The following is a 12158-nucleotide window of genomic DNA, read 5'->3' on the forward strand; positions in this document are numbered from 1 at the left end:
CATACAGGATAGATTATCAAATAAATAAAAATCAAAAGTTCTAGCACAACTAATAAAAATAGATAAAGCACAAATACACAACATTATACAGGACAAACACAACAATCATAGATTCAGAATTATAAAACTGATTGAATGTTTCTACTCTGCTTAATTTTCAAAATAAGAATGTTAGAAATAAAAATATATTTTGCCAGTATTGATTCAAGATAAGGTAGCATATAAAAAGACAGAAAAAATTACATCAAAAACTACTGCTGAAAAGATATGAAACACAGATATGACTATGAACAGGTTTCACATAATATTTAAGTAAGAGGCAATTCTTAGTTAATTTAAATTATTCAAGAGCATATAAAATATTTCTATCACATTTGGTATGAATATCTTAAAGTAGACGTTTATTTTTGGTTAAGAAAATATTTTATACTGTGAAAAAATTTCATAATTACTGTTGAATTCTTTTTAATTTAAATAAAAATCAATGTTAAGTCCATTGTCTAGACAGAACCATTGCTAACTATTATATCATATTACATAATGTGCAGTCTTATTTATATATCATGTATATATAAATGTGTAATCTTAAACAGACAAACATATACAGATAACATATTTTTTAAAATGTATTTTTCACCTAAGAACTATTAAAAAGCAAAGACATTACTTTGCCAACAAAAGTTTGTCTAGTCAAAGCTATGGTTTTTCCAGTAGTCATGTATGGATGTGAGAATTGGACTAGAAAGAAAGCTGAGCACCAAAGAATTGATGCTTTTCAACTGTGCTGTTGGAGAAGACTCTTGAGGGTTCTGTGGACAGCAAGGAGATCCAACCAGTGAATCCTAAAGGAAATCAGTCCTGAATATTCATTGGAAGAACTGATACTGAAGCTGAAACTCCAATACTTTGGCCACCTTTTTCGAAGAACTGACTCCTTGGAAAGGACCATGATGCTGGGAAATATTGAAGGCAAAAGGATAAAGGGACGACAGAGATGGTTGGATGGCATCAGCAATTTAATGGACATGAGTTTGAGTAAGCTCCAGGAGTTGGTGTTGGAAAGGGAAACTTGGCAGTGCTGGAGTCCATGGGGTCGCAAAGAGTTGGACATGACTGAGCAACTGAACTGAACTGGTGTACTATTTAAGAGTACAGTCATACTGTCTGATTACATTTGGAATAGTTCTCTCTATCATCTAGCGAATTTTCTCATTTTTTTAAGGACTGCTTCTAAAGTCTCATTTTTATTTATTTATTTTTCTCTCCAAACTTTAGACTTTTTATTTTATATTGGGGTATAGCCAATTAACCATGTTGTGGTAGTTTCAGGTGAACAGTGAAGGGACACAGACATACATATATATTTTAATTTTTATTAGAACATGTGCATTGTTTCTTCTAGCAGATCATTTCCAGACATTGTTTGGAATGTGCACAATATTTCAATTCTGTTTATTTTTCATTATCATAAAATAATAATGAAGGTAAAATTTGTACATTAGTCCTTGTAAAAACTCATAGCGATTTCTTAAAGTTATAGATTGTAGAATTTCTGGATTAACAGCAGGCATACAGTTAAGGTTTTTGATATATACTGTGTCCTGGTCTGTTAGAAAATTCATCACCAATCATTCTACTGCCAGATGAGTTAGATAATGTTGATTTCTTTACATTATCACCAAGCCCAGGCTTATATCCTCTTTATACCCTTTGTAAATTTGCTAAGTACTTCTTCCTTTGTATGTCTTAAAGTGTAAAGAGTTCATACTTCAAACAGCTCATAGGAGAGATATCATGTCACTGTTTAGACAAAGAATAAGAGAGCAGGGAGAGCCCAGGGCTTGAACAGATGACTTGGGGTTAAGAGTTGACAGAGAGGAGGCAAGACAGTTTCACTAATCTTGGATTCATTTCCTTCACTAGAGAGAATAAGTTTCAAACTGGAAGGTGTTAAACCAACAAAACAGGAATTTGGGGACTGTTCTAAATAAGTTCAAGACTTTGTTTAAAATAAATGATACCGCAAAATGTAGGAAAAAAAAAAAAAAAAACAGGAGGAACTAGATGCTAGGGACATTGTGAGCACCTTTAAGAATGTGAGTGTTTTCTTCAAATATCAGAAAGATACTATTACCAAAAGGAATGAAATTTATTTTTTGTAATCCAAGAGGGAAACTCTAGAATAGAGCATGGAATAAAAGGGGCTAGGGGTTTCAACTCATGTTCACAATTGGTGTCTCCGAATCCCAAAAGACAGTATTGCCTGAGAGAATACATTCAGCAGCTGATGGGCCAATGAGTTGTTTGCTAGAGGCAAAGATAAAAAATAACTATGTTGTACACATTCCATTAACTTCCTCAGCATGCATACCTCCATGACAAATGTGAAAGGCTACAGTTTGAAAGAAGTTCAAGGATGAGACTGAACTCCATGTATTTTATCTGGCTTTTCTTATTTCTCTTTTTCTATTCTCTCATTACTGAAAGAAATATTTCATCTTTAATTTCTTATGGCTCACTCTGTTTCTTAATTTCTTGGTTTCATTTGAATTGTACCCAGTTCCAAAATAAAACAATCCTTTTGTAGATAGACCTCTCTGATAATTTTCTCCTTAAAATCTATTTTTTCTTACAGTAGAATTGCCACTATTTTTTTTTTCTTTTTGGCATGTTCTGGATATGTTGTATATTAACACTGCTATATCATTTGATTTTAGGCAAGTTTCTTGTAAATGCAACAAGATTTGTGATGCTTTTCTGATCCTATTTGAAAATTTTGTTTTTCAAAAATGATTTTAAACCATACATATATACTGAACTAAATATGTTTTACCTTGATTTTGTCATCACTTCATTATGCTCCTGAATAACAGTCAATGGTAAGCTTGTAGCAATGAAAAGCAGATTTGTCCCCAAATAATAAAGGGGCTTATTTCTGGCAAAAGTGACAGATACTATCCATGCTATTTTCTTTTCTTTCTTCTTATTTCCTACCTGAAGCAAATAGGTGAACCTCTTTTAGTTGCTCTAATAATTTGAAAGATAAATAACCAATTTTTTATTCCATTAGGAATTTATTTCATGTATGTTATATACACAAATGACACAGGTATTGACGTATTTTCTCCATTTTGGTGTCCAAATATTTATTTTCTATTCATGTCTGGAATGATAGGCCCATGAATCAAGGCAAATTGAATGTGGTCAAGCCGGAAATGGCAAAAGGAAACATCAATATCTTAGGAATCAGTGAACTAATGGGTGAATGGGGAATGGGTGGGAATTTAATGGGCGAATTTAATTCAGATGATGATTAAATCTCCTACTGTGGACAAGAAACCCATAGAAGAAATGGAGTAGCACTCATAATGAACAAGACAACAAAATATACACTTTTGGGTGCAATTTCAAAAATGACAGAATGATCTTGATTCATTTCCAAGGCAAACTATTCAACACCACAGTAATCCAAGTCTACGCCCCAACCACTAACAGTAAAATATATAAATATCCTTTTCCTCATAAGGGATCAGAATGCAAAAGCAGGAAGTCAAGAGATACCTGGAGTAACAGGCAAATCTGGATTGAGGGTACAAAATGAAGCAGGGAAAAGGCTAACAGAGTTTTGTCAAGAGAACACGTGCATCATAGCAAACACCCTCTTCCAACAACACAAGAGACAACTCTACAGACAGACATCACCAGATGGTCAATACTGAAATCAGATTGATTATATTCTTTGCACCTGAAGATGGAGAAGCTCTATACAGTCAGAAAAAAATAAGACCAGAAGCTGACTGTGGTTCAGATTATCAGCTACTTATGGCAAAATCAGACTTAACCAAAGAAAGTGGAGAAAAACCACTAGGCCATTCAGGTTTGATGTAAATCAATCCTTTATGATTATACAGTATAGGAGACAAATAGTTTCAAGGGATTAGATCTGGTAGACAGTGCCTGAAGAATTATGAGTGGAGATTCATAACATTGTACAGGAGACAGTGTGCAAAACCATCCCAAAGAAAAAGAAATGCAGGAAAGCAAATGGTTGCCTGAGGAGGCTTTACAAATAGATTAAGAAAGAAGAAAAGTGAAAAGCAAAGGAGAAAGAGAAAGATATACCCAACTGAATGCAGAGTTCCAGAGAAGAGCAAAGAGGGATAAAAAGGCTTTCTTCAATGAACAATGCAAAGAAATAGAGGAAAACAATAGAATGGGAAAGAGTAGAGATCTCTTCAAGAAAATTGGAGATATCAAATGAACATTTCATGCAAGGACAGGCATAATAAAGCACAGAAATGGTAAGGACCTAAAAGAGGCAGAAGAGATTAAGAAGAAGTGGCAAGAATACACAGAAGAACTATACAGAAAAGTGTTAAAGACCACACACAATGATGTGATCACTCACCTAGAGCCAGACATCCTGCAGTGTGAAGTTAAGGGCGCCTTAGGAAGTATTACTATGAATAAGGCTAGTAGAACTGATGGAATTCCCACTGAGATATAATACTAAAAGTATTATATACTACTAATGCTGTTAAAGTGTTGCACTCAGTATGTCAGCAAATTTGAAAAACCCAGCAGTGACCACAGGACCAGGAAAAGTCAGTTTTAATTCCAATTTCAAAGAAGGCAGTGCTAAAGATTTTTCAAACTAATGAACAATTGTGCTCTCTTCGCATGCTAGTAAGGTTATACTCAAAATCCTTCAAGCCAGGCTTCAGCAGTACTTGCATCGAGAACTTCCAGATGTAAAAATTGGGTTTAGAAAAAGCAGAGGAAGCAGAGATCAAATTGCCAGCATCCGTGGGATCATAGAAAAAGCAAGGGAATTCCAGAAAATCATCTACTTCTGTTTCATTGACTTGTAAAAGCCTTTGACTATGGGTCACAACAAACTGGAAAATTCTTAAAGAGATGGGAGTACTAGACCATCTTACCTGTCTTCTGAGCAATCTGTATGCAGATCAAAAAGCAACAGTTAGAACCCTACATAGAACACTGACTGGTACAAATTGGAAAAGGAGTATAACAAGGCTGTGTGCTGTCACCCTGTTTATTTAACTTATATGCAGAGTACATCATGCAAAATGCCAGATTGGAAGAGTTAGAAGTTGGAATCAAGATTGCCGGGATAAGGAGGGCCGCTCTCTGGCCTGAATAGACTAAGAGAATGCTACTTGGGTTGGCTGGACAGCTGGGGGATTGGGCTGGAGAGGCGACATAGTAAATTGGGAAGAGGATGGATGGGACAGTCTGGATGCTTGAACCAGTGTAGGGAGGGTTGATGATTGCAAGACCCGAGCAGCAGCATCCTTTATACCAGAAAGCTGGCAGGAACTATGGGAAAAAAAAAAAAAAAAAAAAAAAACAAGAAGAAAGTGGAGGAGGTGCTAGAAGAAGAGGAAGAAGAAGAATATGTGATGGAAAAAGTTCTAGACCGTCAAGTGGTAAAGGGCAAAGAGGAGTATCTCCTAAAGTGGAAGGGGTTCTCAGATGAGGATAACACATTGGGAGCCAGAAGAGAACCCAGATTGCCCTGACCTCATTGCTGAGTTTCTGCAGTCACAAAAAAACACAAGACAGATAAATCAGAGGGAGGCAAGCACAAAGCTGATTCTGATTCGGAAGATAAGGGGGAGGAGAGCAAACCAAAGAAGAAAAAAAAAAAAAAGAGTCAGAAAAGCCACAAGGTTTTGGCTGGGGTTTGAAACCAGAGTGGATTACTGGAGATACAGACTCCAGTGGAGAACTCATGTTCCTGATGAAATGAACTCTAATGAGGATGACCTGGTCCCTGCCAAGGAAGCCAATGTCAAGTGTGCACAAGTTGTCATACCCTTCTATGAGGAAAGGCTGACATGGCATTCTTACCCCTAAGAGGATGATGACAAAAAAATGACAAGAATTAACTCTCTTGAATACCAGCCCCTGTCACATCCAACTGTGGGTTTCAAGCGGGGAAAGAAGGAGTTCTACTTGTCTTGACACCATAAAGGTGGCTTAAGAAGATGTCCTTTGAAGAGCCAGTATAGCTTCTGTGCCCTACAGCAGCCCAAGTGCTTTAAAGCCATTCAGTGCTGTATAGTTTGCACACCCATCCTGGTGGAGGGGAAGGAGTGTCGGTGTTTCAAGGCAGCCTGTTCTGAACTTTGCTTAAGAAAAAAGCAGAGGGCCTCCTATGAAGGACAAAATGCAGAATGGGATATGGGAGAGCAAGAGACACTGTAGATCTTCAAAGAGTGTCTCCACAACCCACACAGCCTTCTTCCCGATAGTGTTAACTCCACATTTTTACAGCGTGGCATGTGTGTATCTTTTGTCTATTATTGGTGTATTATTTGGAATGGGTGGGATGGGGTGGGAAAGAAGGGAGATGGGTTAGGATAATTCTTGTTAAGATTTGGGGAAATGGTGAAGCAAAGGCAAGAACAACTAATGATAATTGGGTTCTGTGTCCATAATATTGTATCCTTTCAAAAAATGTCATTGGCAACCTAAATGAGGACTGTGAGAGACTGTTTAAAAGCTGTGAATGCCTGAAACTTAGAAGCCAAGGTATTCCCTGCCTGAGCTTAATGCTGCTCCCAGCAAAGGACTAAGAAGCTACCAAAGCTGCCATTTGGGGGATGGAAATTGGTTGAGGAGAAAAAGTCTTATTGGAGTGTATACACAGGTAGATCATTCTGTCTTAGAGGTACTAATTCATGAAATTGACAAGCCTTTCTTTTCCTATTTTGAAGTTATAAATATCAGCTTTTCCATCCAAGCCACTGGTGACGTATTTAGGGAAGGGTAGAGAGTGGTATAGGAGGGAGGTGAATAGGGAAAGACAAGGGCCATTGCTCATAGGTTGGAAAACTCTTGGAGCCTCTGTTTTTTTGAAACTATTGGTGGCAGGGTTCAGTCGCTGACAGCACAAGTTCAAGAGTTTCAAAAGCCCTGGTCTCAGGAGAAGATTTAATTTTCATACTGGGGCAGTGGTTGACTTTAAAACAAAACAAATGTTTTAATCCTAAGAATGAACTAAAATTCAAAAAGCTGTCTTGAATCATGAGATCCATCAGTTCTTGACATCGTCTAGAGCTGCACCTAGAAAGAAAAAAAAAAAAAAGTGAAAAGTGAAGTCTCTCAGTCATGTCTGACTCTTTGCAACTCCATGGACTGTAATCTACCAAGCTCCTCTGTCCATGGGATTCTCCAGGCAAGAGTACTGGAGTGGGTTGCCATTTCCTTCTCCAGGAGATCTTCCCAACCCAGGGATCAAACCCAGGTCACCCATCTTGCAGGTAGATGCTTTACCATCTGAGCAATGTGTGTTAGGTTTCTGTGAAAACTTTTGTTTAAAAGTAAACTTCATATCAACACTGTCAGATTTTTGTCTTAATAAAGCTATATAGATTTATAAAAAAATGCTTGGAGAAATATCAATAACCTTAGACATAGATGACACCACTGTAATATCAGAAAGCAAAGAGGAACTAAAGAGCATCCTGATGAAAGTGAAAGAGGAGCATGAAAACCTGGCTTATAACTCAACATTCAAATAAAAAAGATCATGGCATCTGGTCCCTTCATTTTATGGCAAATAAAAGGGGGGGAAGTGCAAGCAATGACAGATTTTCTCTTCTTGGGCTCCAAAGTCACTGTGGATGGTGACTGCAGCCATGAAATTTAAAAATCACTTGCTTCTTGGAAAGAAAGCTATACAAACATAGACAATGATTCATGTTCATGTATGGCAAAACCAATACAATATTGTAAAGTAGTTAGCCTCCAATTAAAATAAATAAATTTAAATTTTTTAAAAAAGGGAAAACAAAGAAAAAGAAAACGAGCAAACATAGACAGCATATTAAAAAGCAAAGACATCATTTTGCTGACAAAGGTCCATTTTAGTTAAAGCTATGGTCTTGCCCGTAGTCATATATGGACATGAGAGTTGGACCATAAGGAAGGCTGAACACCAAAGAATTGATGTTATTTTGAATTGTGGTGCTGGAGAAGACTCTTGAGAGTTTCCTGCAGAACAAGGACATCACACCAGTCAACCCCAGAGGAAAGCAACACTGAATACTCATTGGAAGGACTTAAGCTAAAGCTGAAGCTCCAGTACTTTGGCCACCTGAGCAGAACAACTGACTCATTGGAAAAGACCCTGATGCTGGGAAAGATTGAAGGCAAAAAGAGTAGAGGGTGACCAAGGATGAGATAGTTGGATAGCATCACCAACTTAATGGACATAAGCTTGTTCAGACTTGGAGAGATAATGAGAGATAGGGAAGCCTGGTGTGCTACACTCCATGGAGTCTCAGATAGTCAGACATGACTTAGTGACTGAACATCAGCAACAATCCATGTCTTATATAATAAAAGTGTAGCCTGTGGGGTTTTTTTTCTTTCATTTTCTAGTTTTATGGATATAGTTTATGACTTTAGAAATTGTTTTTAAATTATTATTACATTGCAAAGTTTCACTATTTAACAACTAGTTCTGTTACTGTATTTACTTCTGCAACTTTGTTGAAAATATAACATTTTTTGAAATTTGTTTCTGCCAGTTTTGTTTTTGCCAATTTTCTACCTCACCAGTACTCATCATTATCCTTTAAAAATACTTATGATTGCATGAATTTATCTTTCTTTCTCCCAGGAAGTATGCTTCCTGGAAAGTATACAGGTGTTATTTTTGGGTCCTTGCTTATATTCTAATGTACATGTGTAGTCTCTAGATGTTAATAAAACATTAGAAAATCTATCTTCTGCAAATTAGTGCTGTGAAGGATTGATGTGATGTCAATGTATATTAATTTCTTTTGCAGATATTATTATTAATTTCCCATCTGCACTCAATTTTTTTTCTCATTTTTCCCTGAGATACAGAATATTCTCTAGTAATGACTAGGTATGGACTTACTGTTTTCCCTTCTGGAACTTTTGTTACATATATTTTGAATCATCTTACTCTTTTATACATAACTTCTTTTTTCTTCTTTCTCCTTTTGCTTAATTCTAGGAGAATTTGATTAATTTTTTTATTAGTCTCCAATTTTCTACCATATTCAGTGTGTTTATTCAGATTTTTTTAGTCTGATATTTGTGCATTTTGTTCATATGCAAACCTGTAATATATCATAAGATCAATGATTTTTATTTTATACCATTGAGAAGGTCACTCTTATTCACTAACACACAAAAAAAAGAGTACTGTCAGAGAATATATACATTGCACTCGGAGAAAGAAGTGTTTACATTTATCCTAATTTTATTTTATTGGGTTATAGATTCTATGATTGGTAAAGTCTTTGTTAACAAAGTTGCTGAAGGCCATAAGCTATTTTGGGGTGTTCACCAGGACAGTATAGATTCACCAGTTTTCTCTAACTAGTTCAGTGGCTCCCACTGGGAGTGAGATTGAGATTGCACCATATGCTGAGCAACAGTGAACACCAAAGGTGGGGCTGCTGCCCAGTAAACATAAAGTCTGACATTTTCACGGGATCTCTGTTGTGGGTTGAATAGTGTTCCCTAAAAATGTGTGTTGAAAATCTAATCCCCAATGCCCGTGAATGTGACATTATTTGGAAATAAGGTAGTTGTAGACATAATCACATTAATATGATGTCATTAGGACGGGCCCTAATTGAAAAGATTGGAGTACTTATTAAAAAAAAAGAAACTTGGACATCAAGACCCACACAGAGGAGAGTGCCAGGTGACGATACAGACACAGAGAAAAGATGGCCATGGGAAGACAGAGACAAAAACCTGAGTGATGTATAAAAGGCCAAGGAAGGCCTGAGATTAATATAATCTGGAAAAAAAATCAAGAAGGGATCCTGCCTCAGAGGCTTTGGAGGGAACATGTTCTGCTGACATGTTGATTTTTTACTTCTAGACTTCAAAACTGTAAAAGAATAAAATTTACTGTTGTTCTGAGCTACCCAGTTTGTCACACGTTGTTATGGCAGCCCTAGCAAACAAGCAGTGACATCACCTTTAAGATCTGCTTTCTACACAGCTGCTTCATGATCTCTTTCTTACAGCAATGTCTTCTCTGGGTTCTGGCTCCATGTATGGTTTGCCTGTGCCCTCTCCACATTTTCTCATTTTCTTACTTTCTACCTAGTGAATACCTAACTTTTGTTGTATGCACTGCTCTGGTTTCCGGCAAGGATACAGAATTTTCCTCAGATCTTATCATACCTTTCTTCATTTCAATTAGGTGTTGAAAATCTGTCTTCAACCTTTTTAAGAGCAAATGGAAACAGCCTAGTCCTCCTTTCTGGGATATGCCCAGAAAGTAGAATTTCTGTCCTGCAACTCTTGAACCAAGAGCTGTTGCTTGCAAATCACCCTCTATTACAAGAAAAATTGACTCTGGATCCAAGTAGCTGTCTATATCTATGTGAGCCACACCATTCATGGGAGTTTAATATGATTTTCCTTGGGAAAGAAACAGAATTGGAGTCAGGTAGACTAATCTGAAAGTGAAAGTCGTGTCTGACTCTTCGCAGCAGCAGCAGACTAATCTGAACTTTTGATAGTGTATAACAAGTTATTCCCATCTGACTATTATTTTCAGAAGAGCACATGCAATTCTGATGGTTCTGTAGATTTTTTACATTTTGCAGAACTTCACCAGACTGCCTCAGAATTAGCCACCCACTAAGCATCACTTTCAAAGAGATCTCCACTCTAGATTTGCTTCTAATTTCTTATTAAAATATAAAGTTACTTGTGGACTTGTGTCCCACCAGTATAATTTTTCTTTCTTGGTTATTCAAACAGTTTGCATCTCCTAAAATATTTTTTTTCCTTATCTTGAGTAATTCATTATTTACTTCCCTGTAACAAATGGAGTTTTCCTGCAAATATTCCTTGAAACTTTCTTATGAAATTTCAACCAATTATTTCAACCATTTCAACCAATTATTAGAGATAACCTGTAAGACCAACTCTTACATCTGCCTGATTGCACATGTTTGACAAAATTGCCTTATCACTAAAATTTGGAAAAATTATATATGATCTTATTGATACTTTGACACCGTGGGAACACTCCAGTGATGGGTTTACTCACATTTACAGACATCTTTGGCACTTGACTATGTGAGACTTTGTAGACACGTGATAGAGAATGATTTCCTGTGGTACCCAGGATAGCATTCATATATTAATGATGTCCCAATGGGAAACTCAGTTTCATTGGTTTGGATATTCAATTTAGCAAATTGGAAATGATCTAGGGCATTACAGTGACCTAGGGACCAAAAACTCAAGAACATAAGAGTTAAAAAAAGTATCTAATGTCATTCTTCTTTCTCTAGTATTAGATTTGAGGTCACACAAAATAAACTTTTATTTTGGAAAGATAATGTCCTTGTAATCTTTGAAGGGAAATTTCCATTAGCATGTATCCATTACAAAGCAAACTATCTGGAAGTCTATTTTGCTATCTGGACCTTCTATTTATAGCATTTACTGTAAAAGACAGCTCCCATTCAATATTTCACATTTTCAGGGAGACAGAGAGAGTGTTTCTGCCCAGCTTCCACTTGGTTTGGTGTCTGTGTACTTCAGTGCATCAAAACCCCAGTAAAATAAATTTAAATTAAAAAAAAAAAAAAAAAAAAAACAGTAGAGGGCTTATAAGCATGAATGCAGAACTCAAGATATTTTCTGAAACTTAGAAGCAATCACTAGCTTTCTAGGTCTGATTCCTAGGAAGGGCATTGCAAAACAATGAGGTAATAAATATCTCCTCAAAATGAAACCAACAACAACAAATCTACAGTTATTATAAGAAAACATGGTTTGACATGTATGTTGAATAAAAGTCTAGCTTTAGCTTTAAAACCCTGTGCTTATAGCTCTAGGCTCAATAAGTAAAGACTCATTTTGTATTCAATTAGCAGGAAATCAAAAAATATATATATACTTTGAAAAATAGAAATCATTTCCACTTTGTTTTGATAATTTATCCTTTAGTTTCTATTGAGCTCTCCTCTTCTTCCCTTTCAATTTTTTTTTCATATAGTGGAAGTTATGCTAGATACAATTCTGCACCCAGACAATTCTGTCTGATTTGCAAACCAATTTATCCTCTCTTCAACATAATTAAATACTTATCCTCAATATGAAAATTTGATTCATTT

At 36.2% G+C, this 12158-nt stretch overlaps 1 pseudogene; it reads left to right on the forward strand.

Annotated features, from left to right (window-relative positions):
• The first annotated feature begins 5342 nt into the window (after positions 1 to 5342).
• LOC147357051 (chromobox protein homolog 1 pseudogene) lies at positions 5343 to 5988 on the forward strand (annotated as a pseudogene).
• The last annotated feature ends 6170 nt before the right edge of the window (positions 5989 to 12158 follow it).

Source organism: Bos grunniens, chromosome 16 (genome assembly GCF_055505025.1).
Source record: "Bos grunniens cultivar Pamir isolate PY7600 chromosome 16, Bosgru_T2T1.0, whole genome shotgun sequence".
NCBI classification, from domain to species: Eukaryota; Metazoa; Chordata; class Mammalia; order Artiodactyla; family Bovidae; genus Bos; species Bos grunniens.